This window comes from Pteropus medius, unplaced genomic scaffold, assembly GCF_902729225.1.
Source record: "Pteropus medius unplaced genomic scaffold, Ma_sr-lr_union100, whole genome shotgun sequence".
Classification (NCBI taxonomy): Eukaryota; Metazoa; Chordata; class Mammalia; order Chiroptera; family Pteropodidae; genus Pteropus; species Pteropus medius.
Window position 1 is genome coordinate 86,881 of NW_024353788.1, and position 9,688 is coordinate 96,568.

The window sequence follows — 9,688 nt, forward strand, 5'->3', positions numbered from 1 at the left end:
TTCTGCAGGGAGGAGGGAAGCGGGGAGATGGGGACTTATTTCTGGCTAGTCCTGAGAAAAGGAAAAACCAGATCCTGCGAGACTGATTAGAACTAAGGTTCTCGATCCTTAACCTTCTTTATAACAAATATTTTGGAATGCTGATTTGAAATTCATAGATAATATAACCTACCTACATACATATGACTTAAAAAACAAACATGCTTCCCTGTCTGTAACATAAAATGAAATAAAATAATCTGTAGTAAAATAACATAAACGATATTATGATGTAAGTGTTGAGACCTGACTGTAGTAGAAGTCATGATGAAGTAGGCAGATGCTTGTACTTATCCACAGAATCACAAGGATGGAACTGCTACAAACACAGACTAATACAGGTGCTAAGTTAGAGGTATGTGACTCACATACCTCCAGCATGTTGCCATGCTTTAACGAAATATTGAACAACTCTCTTAGCAAAGTTAATCTTCTCTACATTTACACGGAACTGTAATTGCATTCCTAGAAAGTTCATTGTATATTAAAACCGTTTTTTTAAAAATTGTTCTAGACTCAGATAATTAAACACAGATTTCACCTACATGAATGTCCTAGGGGACATTTGAGAATCTAGATGAGGGACAATTCTCCGTTGTGCAGGCTGTACTTTGAAGAACATCTTATACCCCGCCCTACCCATAAATGCCAATTGTGCCCCCCTCAATCATTGTAATTACAAAAAGAAAGCCCACACGTTTTCAAAATGTTCCCTCAGGACTAATTGAGAATCACTGAGCTAGAAAATAGGCAGGAGTAGAGAGTGGGGCAGGATTTCTAACCACTCAAAATGATAGCCACCCATCCTCCAAGTGGCCTGTCCACTCAGCAGGGCAGAACCAAAATATGTGGGCGTTGACTAAAACACAGTTATCGACACCGGGAAAATGTATGAATGAAAAGTTTTCCAGACTACTTCTTAAAGAAAAGTTTCCTGGCTCTGTGCCCTATCTACAGGCTAGTTCAACTGTCTGGTGGTGAGATGCCACCCCTCTGTTCTCCTGTATGGTCCTGGCATGGCTGAGTACCCAGAGGACAATCTCCCCAGACCCAGCAGGGCCTTTCTGTAGGAAAATATCTGAGTAGGTGCTCTCTAGGTCCTTATCTGGTCTTTTATTCTGGCAACTTGTCTCTGGCTTCCCTGAAGTCCTGCCTGAAAAGGGGGATGGAAGGAATCTGATTCCATGAAACAAAATTATTTTGGTGATATTCGTTACCACACTGCTGATGTTAAATCAGAAAAGGAAACCACCTAAAATCACAGATACTGATTCAGTAAGCTAGAATGTATCCATTCAAAGGAATAGTTATGAAAACATGTTTAAAAGAGTATCTTCCAATGACATTAACATTGAAAAAAATGAGAATTTGAGAAAAAAGAATATAAAATTTGTACGACTGTGGCATATATATGTTTAAAAGCTAGAAGAAAATACATCAAAATGTTTATAGGATTGCCTTTGGGGCCGTGAATTATTGAGCAAGGTTTTTTTTGTTGTTTTTTTTTTTGTCTTATTCGTTCAATTTTTGTCCAAATGTTTTACAAATGTTACCTTTACAACCACTTTTTTAAAGTTTAAAAAAAAAAAACCTCCCAAAGCACATTGAAACAATTTAGCCAACATCTGTTATTCATTCGGGCAAACTCGTTTGAGGATGTGGACAGAAGCTCCAATCATATTCACTATACACACTGGTTACCTTTCTCCACCAGTAGGTACAACCTCCTCTTCTCACCTTTTCATCATCCAATGTCATTTGCCAGATTCCTGGCCCTTATATTCCTCAGAACATTAATTGAGGTCTTTTCTCCACCACTGCTTGAATATCCTAACCCTACCCTCCCCACAGTCAATCCACTTCCTTCTTTACCTTAACACACAAAACTTCTCTGGGAAGGGCCCTGAACTTGATCCCTTGCTTCATCCCTCACTCTTGTATTCCTTGTGTCTTTGGTGTTACCACCTACTTTTGCAGTTTTTGACTGTTTTTCATAGAGACGAAGAGGTTCCTACTCACATTCCCTGAGAATTACCTTCTTGTTCATTTTATTCCCCATACTTCCGCTCCTTTCTTCTCTTCTGCTTTATTGTCTACCAACCCTGAGAGTATAGGGCCCAGAACTTAACACCCTACAAGCCCTGAAAACATGAACCAAATTAGCTCAATTTATTGATAACCTGCTAAATGCTAGTTGTTTTCAGACCATATCTAATTTAATTCTCACACAGCCATGCAAAGGAAATATTAATATTAATGTCGCGATTTTAGAGCCCGGTAAACTGATTTAAAGAAAGCAAGAAGCAAATCAAAGTTCACCCACTTACAAAATTGACGGGGTCAATATTTGAGTTCAAGTGTATTAGTTCATTTCCAAATTCTTTCTATTGCATTCAGAGACTTGGTTTCAAGGCACACCTCTCACCCAGCCCCCACCCCAATTCTTTATCCAAGGTCAAACTGTATTTCTGTCTCCTTTTAAGGGAGAATACGCCTGTCCTCTTAGGTTGGGGTAAAAGTCTTGTCTTCAGGAAGGGTTTTCTGTTTTACACAGTTCTTGCTATTTAGGAAAATGTATCAAACAAAGGTTTAAAAATTAAACATGAAATTATTTACATGTTGGGCTTTGTTCTGGCTTTTTAATGAGAGCTTGGACCCTTTCCCATCATACTTTAATATCACTAAGACTTTCCTGTTTGACCTTTCCCTCATTTTCTATTTTTGTGTTCTTGCTCTTTCCTTTCTTGATAGGAGTAGGCACTCAGAATCAATGGGCCAAAAGAAAGTAGAGGGATGAGGGAAAATCTTTCACAATTCCCCTTAAGTGCTCCCCACACACAATTCTAGTTTGGTTGTACATTCTTGACACTTCTGGCCTTGGTTCTTTGTGCCAGGAAGAGGAAACAGGAAGATTACAAAGCTATTTCTATTATGCCTTTCCAAGCATATACAGGGGAATCCAGTCTGGAATTCACAAAACTTCAATGAAATAAAAAAGCCACATAGTAAACGCTTGCTCCAACACCTATCTTCCCTGCCCACAAGGTGCTCAAAGTGTGGGGAACGCTGTCTCACAGGTGCTCCGGGCCAATAACCAGATTATGGAATTGACACTATGAGTTGCCTCTATAAATATTTTCTCAAAAAGTGAGCCCTTGTATAATAAATGAATAAACGCAATGTAGTGAAATGCTATGTTAACCTGAGCAACAAAAAAGAAAATAGCTTGTTTGTCCTTTCTTCTAAAGGGAATATGAGGTTAAGTTAACAGATTTAGATAAGATTCAGTTCTCACAAACAAATTTAGTGAGTTTTCTATTCCTGAAACTACAAAATAATTGGATTTTAAAGAATTTCAAACTACTATTATGTTCAATTAAATATGTAATTAAGTGTATACCAGGCATGAATATCTATACATAATTATTCATACCAATATGAAAAGCTCATGCATCATAATGTGTGTACCAATTGGTTGGTAGGGTTTTTGTTTGTTCATTTTGCTGCAACAGATTTCTCGTCTACTATGTCAAATTCAGTTACTTATAATGATTGTTCATTTATTCAAAGCACACTAGCGCACTATCCAAATAATACTTAGAGTAAAAAGACATATCACCCAGGTTTTTCTGTTAGAAACTACAGAAAGCTGAAAACTCCATTATGTGATATATGTACAGAGGTCTAATGCCTACAATAAGCACATATCTGTTTCTACAGTAAAATGCATGACTATTAATATTAGGTGGAGTAAATAAATACCATACATAGTTTCACATTTGATTTTGCCACAAATTGAATACAAGTCAGGCCAAGATTGCCACCAAATGAGTTAGAAACAAAATTTTTGGTTTTCAGAGCATTGTGGATTTCGGAATTACAGAATAGGGTGTATGGTACTGAGGGTATATACATGAGAAAATATTTACATATAGATGTTCTAGAAGTCAAATGAACAAATCTGAGGTAACAGACTAGAAATGCTATTCATGGGAATACCATAAAAAACCCCAGTTAGGATCCCCATAAAGGCCCTATATGGAAGCCATGCCCCTATTACAGTGAGTGGACCAGACGAGTCTTGCCCTGGTCCAGGAACCTGCACGTCCCATTGTGATCCAACAAAAAGGAAAGCCTAGAACAGATGGGAAGCAAGCTCTGCTTTAGCAATCTAGAGTCATCAAGCATCTCCTGAGTTTTAACTCTTTCTTTTCTATCTTTCCCAGCCATCACTCTGAAATTCTAAGAGCCAACCTGACTCATACACCTTCCGATGCTTTCGGTATTTCTTTCACTTAGATCAGCACAGAAATATAAGATCTTATTGGTACATAATTTACAAAGAACTAACATTATCTCTTTTAATGCTTTCAACTATTTTTGTGTAGCAATATCTCCCTTTGTCTGATAAGAAAACTACAACTCAGGAAGTTTAAACAATCTGCCCAAGGTCACAGCCAATAAATAACAGAGCCAGGTCTCAATCCCAGGTCTCAGATCCTCCTTCCTCTCACTCACAGTGCTCCAGCCATGCTGGCCTGATTGCATTTAAACTTGCTCAAATACTTACAACTCAGGGACCAAGCACACCTGGCCCCTTCTGCCTAAGTGTGTCCTCCTTGGCCTCCCATGCCATCTTCACCTTTTTAATAGCTTAAGTGTCACCTCCTCAGGGAAGCCTTACCTGAATTCTTTGAACTAACCTAGACACCCCCACCCCCTCCCCGCCGCCACCTCACCGTGCTAGTCATTCTCATATCACATTATATTCATCATTCAAAGCACTTATCTCAGTGGTAATTAAAATAATTATGGAATCATTTATTTAATATGTCTTCCTGAGCAGAACTTTAGCAACATGAGATCAGAGCCCCTAAATACAGGGCTCATTGTATCCCACTATAAAAGCTGCACAGTGCCTGCCACCTGGTTAGAAGCTTAATAAAATGTCGGCAAAAACATCTTTTGACTCAAAGATCAGTTGTCACTGAACTGTACAGAATTATCACACCACTTCCCAAGCCTATTAACTTCTTGATGGTCTGTTGTTTGTCAACAACCTAGATATTGGTGAAATGGGATGCTCTCTTTCATGGGCCATAATCATGACACATTCTCCACACATTTAAGTCCTTCCATCCTGTGAATTACAAGATCATAATAATAACATTTATCTTACTATAACCAGTTTGGGGCAGTATGCCTTACTTATCCCATTCACTTCTTATAACATCCTCTGACATAGATATTTTTATTTCCATTTCGTAAATGGAGAAACTGAAACTCAAATGAATTTAATAATTTGTCCAATGTCTCACATGTAATAAGCCAAAATGAGAACATTTGTTTATCTGACTCCAAAGCCTCTGCTCAGTCTGATGATCAGCTGTGGAAAGCAGCCCCCAGGTATCTATGGGTCTGTCCCCCTGGAGTCCTCTGCTTATCAGCATTGCTGTTGTAGATAAAACCAAAGGAGTACTCAACTACATGGGTAAGATTTCCGTTAGGAGTAGATTTGCCCTGGCATAGGGCAGGGGGCTCCAGGAAGACTTTTCCAGTGTTTATCAAGACATCTCCTTTTAGCAATGTCTATACTCACTTGCCTTATTTGTAGGTGTTATTATTTTGCTGTCTATGGTATGCTCAGTACCCCTCCCTTACTACAAACATTTCATGATTGTTTCTGGTATTACATTTTTCATTGTTCGTGGATGTATGGCCATTTATAAAAGATGCTGGGAGTCAGAAGAAATCACCACTATCCAACTAGAAGAATTATCAGGGCATATAATTAACCAGGATCGAATTGAGACTTTAGCAAAAGAGGAACCAATAGACACCAACTCAGTATGATCTTTTAGTAAACCTGGACATCTTTGAGCCTTTGGGTCTTTTTAAAGTCTTTTGAATATTTTTAAATAAAAATATAAATTCTGGCTTAGAAACAAAAAGCAGCCTTTAGCATTACTAAACTGAAGCTTCCTGTCCAGCATTAGGCCTAGCAGGACCTCTGTTCATCTCTCACCTCCTATGAGTCCTCTACTGGCATTACAGGTACAATTTCTGGTGCAGGCTCAAGTTCTCATTCATATGACAGCACTAATGGTGGTCCAAGTCAGACTACTAGTACAGCAAAATGTTATTGGGAAGGTGATTAGCTGCAATTCCTGCCACTTAAGAAAGTGGCCTTCCAAACATCAGCTTCCTTGGTCTTGCCCCAAGATCCTATTATGAAAGTAGAACAAACATGGAGAATTTCCAAAGGTGTCTGAAACAAACTTTCATTCTGTCTGGATAATCACAACAAGTAGGATGAGGGAGGAGATGGAAAAAGAGAAGAAGGAGACTGAGACTCAATGGGCATTAAGAAAGAACTGGTGAATCTGTAGTCCCTGGTTGCTGTCAAGCAGGCAGCAGACAAAACACGGTGTCTTCTTTCATCTTCCTCCTGCTCTTCCTCTCCTAAATCCTCCATGGCCACTTCTACAGCTTCCAAGACTGTCACAAGCTGGGACCCAAGTCTTTCTCTCTGTGTCATGTCTTCTTCTCTCTTGCTCCAGGGAAGTTTTCCCACCAGTGGCATAAGCCACATGTATAGGCCAGGGAACATTGGTGCTTCTGGACCTAAGGCCCCTGGGCTGTTCAAGGACCCTCCGAGTCCCAAATGAGGAAACTAAGGTCCAATTTTAAAAAATTGAGCCCAATCAAACTGAATCAAACTTAGTCTTTATTGTTGAATGAACTTTATGACAGACATTTTGCCAAACAGCATGTTTTGGCTGCCATTTGCCCTTGGTTCTCAGCGGCATTCTTAATGGTCAGTGTTGCCAAGTCACCAGATTAAGAAGGCATATGTAGTTATAGTTCTGCTTGAAGTCTCCCTCCCTTTGCCCAACCCAAGTGAAACCATAGTGGGGAAAATATAAAATAGAAGGAGAAATGTATCAAATAAGTGTCTTTGAATTTTTTAGCTTCTTACTAATATTTTACTAAAAGGATTTGAGACAATGTGGCTTCTAACTCCAGGAGCCTATGACAGAAGAGTACATAGTAAACTAGCTATTAATATGGAGGGAGGGAGGAGGATGAAAAAGCTCAAGATAGAGGCACAACTAAAATGGGCTGAATGCCTACCACCATTCTTCTTGATTTTAACTCTTGAGTAATTTCTTCCTCTGGGCACTGAAGGTTCAGGCAAACTCCAAATTATAATAAAACATCTAAGTATAAAATTAAACCTGCATATTTTTGCCCTCAACTGCCGCAGACCCCTGGAAAAGAATGCCAGTCTGGTAACCTAGAGTCCAGGGTTCTAGGTCTTGCCCTGACAGTAATCACTTGGCTGACCTTGGGCCCCTTGCAACCACTTTGGTCTCAATTTCATCATCTGCAAAAGGGAATAAAACCATTTGATCTGCCTACGTCCCATATTATGTGAAGAAAAAATACAATTACAGAAATTATTTTGAGGTTAAAAACTCCACATGAATGCAAATTAGTATTTCCTCCATTGATTGCTACCAAGTTCTTAAATGTGAGTTCATTGATGGATTAATATTTCAGTAAGTATAAACTCTGTACAACTTTGGCAAATGACTGTGGTATGTTGTCCACTAAGTAGTCTCACCTGGCAGATCCTTGCAGAACTTCACCCAGTCTCTTCCCCTGCCCCCATCTCATGCCCCTCTCCCTCTTGCTCTTGTGTCCAAGGTCAGAGCAATAACTTCGTTTGACCATTAGATGGCACTAGTCACAAAGCGAGTTTAAATCCCTTCAGAAATTGAGGATTTTTACCAACTAAAGAGCTTTTCCAGGTTTGTTTGTTTTGTAACTTTTTTAAAAACCGTTATTATAAAGGCCGTATGCTCACTGTGAAAACAAAGCAAACGGTATACGGCATAAAAAAGAAAGCCTCCATTTCTGGTACGCCTCAAGGCAGTTTCCTAGCCCTGATTTGAATACAATAGTGTGTAGCCCTGATTAACCTGTTAAGCACTAAGTTATGCTGGGCTCCTTGAAATCACTATATTGTCTCAAGGCTGCCCCAGAAGAGTAACCACAGCAACACAAAGCCCTCTACCCACACTATCCCATCCTGCCCCTACACATACATATTTCCACATTCAACTCTACTCTTACCAATTTTAAGGCCCCAGGCTGTTTTATAGCTTACTGGTACCTTACAAACTCCTTGTCCTTTTCTGAGGTAATATCATTAACATACTAATTGAGCTGATTGAACTTTTGTGGGGTAAGTCAGTAACTAAATCAACAGTTGTTCAAGAAGCATATTAAAAACTTCACAGCCGAATATATTAACATAATAGTTTTTCACCATCCACACATTTTTTTCTGAGATAAAACTATAACTACATATGCCTTCTTAATCTGGTGACTTGGCAACACTGACCATTAAGAATGCCGCTGAGAACCAAGGGCAAATGGCAGCCAAAACATGCTGTTTGGCAAAATGTCTGTCATAAAGTTCATTCAACAATAAAGACTAAGTTTGATTCAGTTTGATTGGGCTCAATTTTTTAAAATTGGACCTTAGTTTCCTCATTTGGGACTCGGAGGGTCCTTGAACAGCCCAGGGGCCTTAGGTCCAGAAGCACCAATGTTCCCTGGCCTATACATGTGGCTTATGCCACTGGTGGGAAAACTTCCCTGGAGCAAGAGAGAAGAAGACATGACACAGAGAGAAAGACTTGGGTCCCAGCTTATGACAGTCTTGGAAGCTGTAGAAGTGGCCATGGAGGATAACTATAAAAGAAGTAAAAGGTGAGGAGAGAAAAGAAGATACTGGCTCCAAATAACCCAACTTGTGGGTTACTGAAAAGCAACCAAAGCCAGCAATCAAAGCCATTTTATCATAGGTCATCCCTGCCCCTCAAGATAGCTCTCTCTAGGCCAACAGACACTCGAAGTTCCTCATCAGGACACAAAGCCCTTAATACAGAATTCCAGATCAAAAGTCAAAAATCCTAATCTCTGAGCTGACAACTTGGTGTGATCAAGTAAAAGTGTAAATGTTGACCTAGAGGGATTAGAATGCAAAAAAGTGCTTGAGAGGGGATTCCAGACCTAAAACAGAGGGGAAAACAAAGGCTGGAGATCTAAAGGTGGGGATTCTACTTTTTCACTTATTCTTTTAACAAAATTATTCTATTATGTATCCCTCACTCTTCCACACTGAAGAGGATACTAGGAAAATAAAATAAAGTCCTGTCCTCACAGCCTAACTTCCTATGCACAGATCCTGCACAGTAGGTGTTATTATGGCTTTTGAGAGCCAGACACAGTCCTAAGCACTTCGTGTACCTTATTGCATTTAGTCCTCAAGTCAACCCCATGAGGTGGGTGATATAATATCCATTTTATAGTTGAAGAAACTGAGGTTTCTTTAAGCTATCTGTCCAAGGTCCCAGGTCTCCCCACAGGTCAGTAAACTAGAGTCTGACATATGCGGAATGGAGCTAGATTTTGCCTCCAAGTTTTCCAAGCTTCCTTATATCCTATTATATGTGAAGATGCAGATCCTCCGTATTTTGGAATACGGTTATTATGAGTCCTGTAAGAGCCCTAGGAATTCTGCATTACATAACTTTCCTTCCATTTAGTTTTATCTGCTAGAAAGAAAAGAATAAGG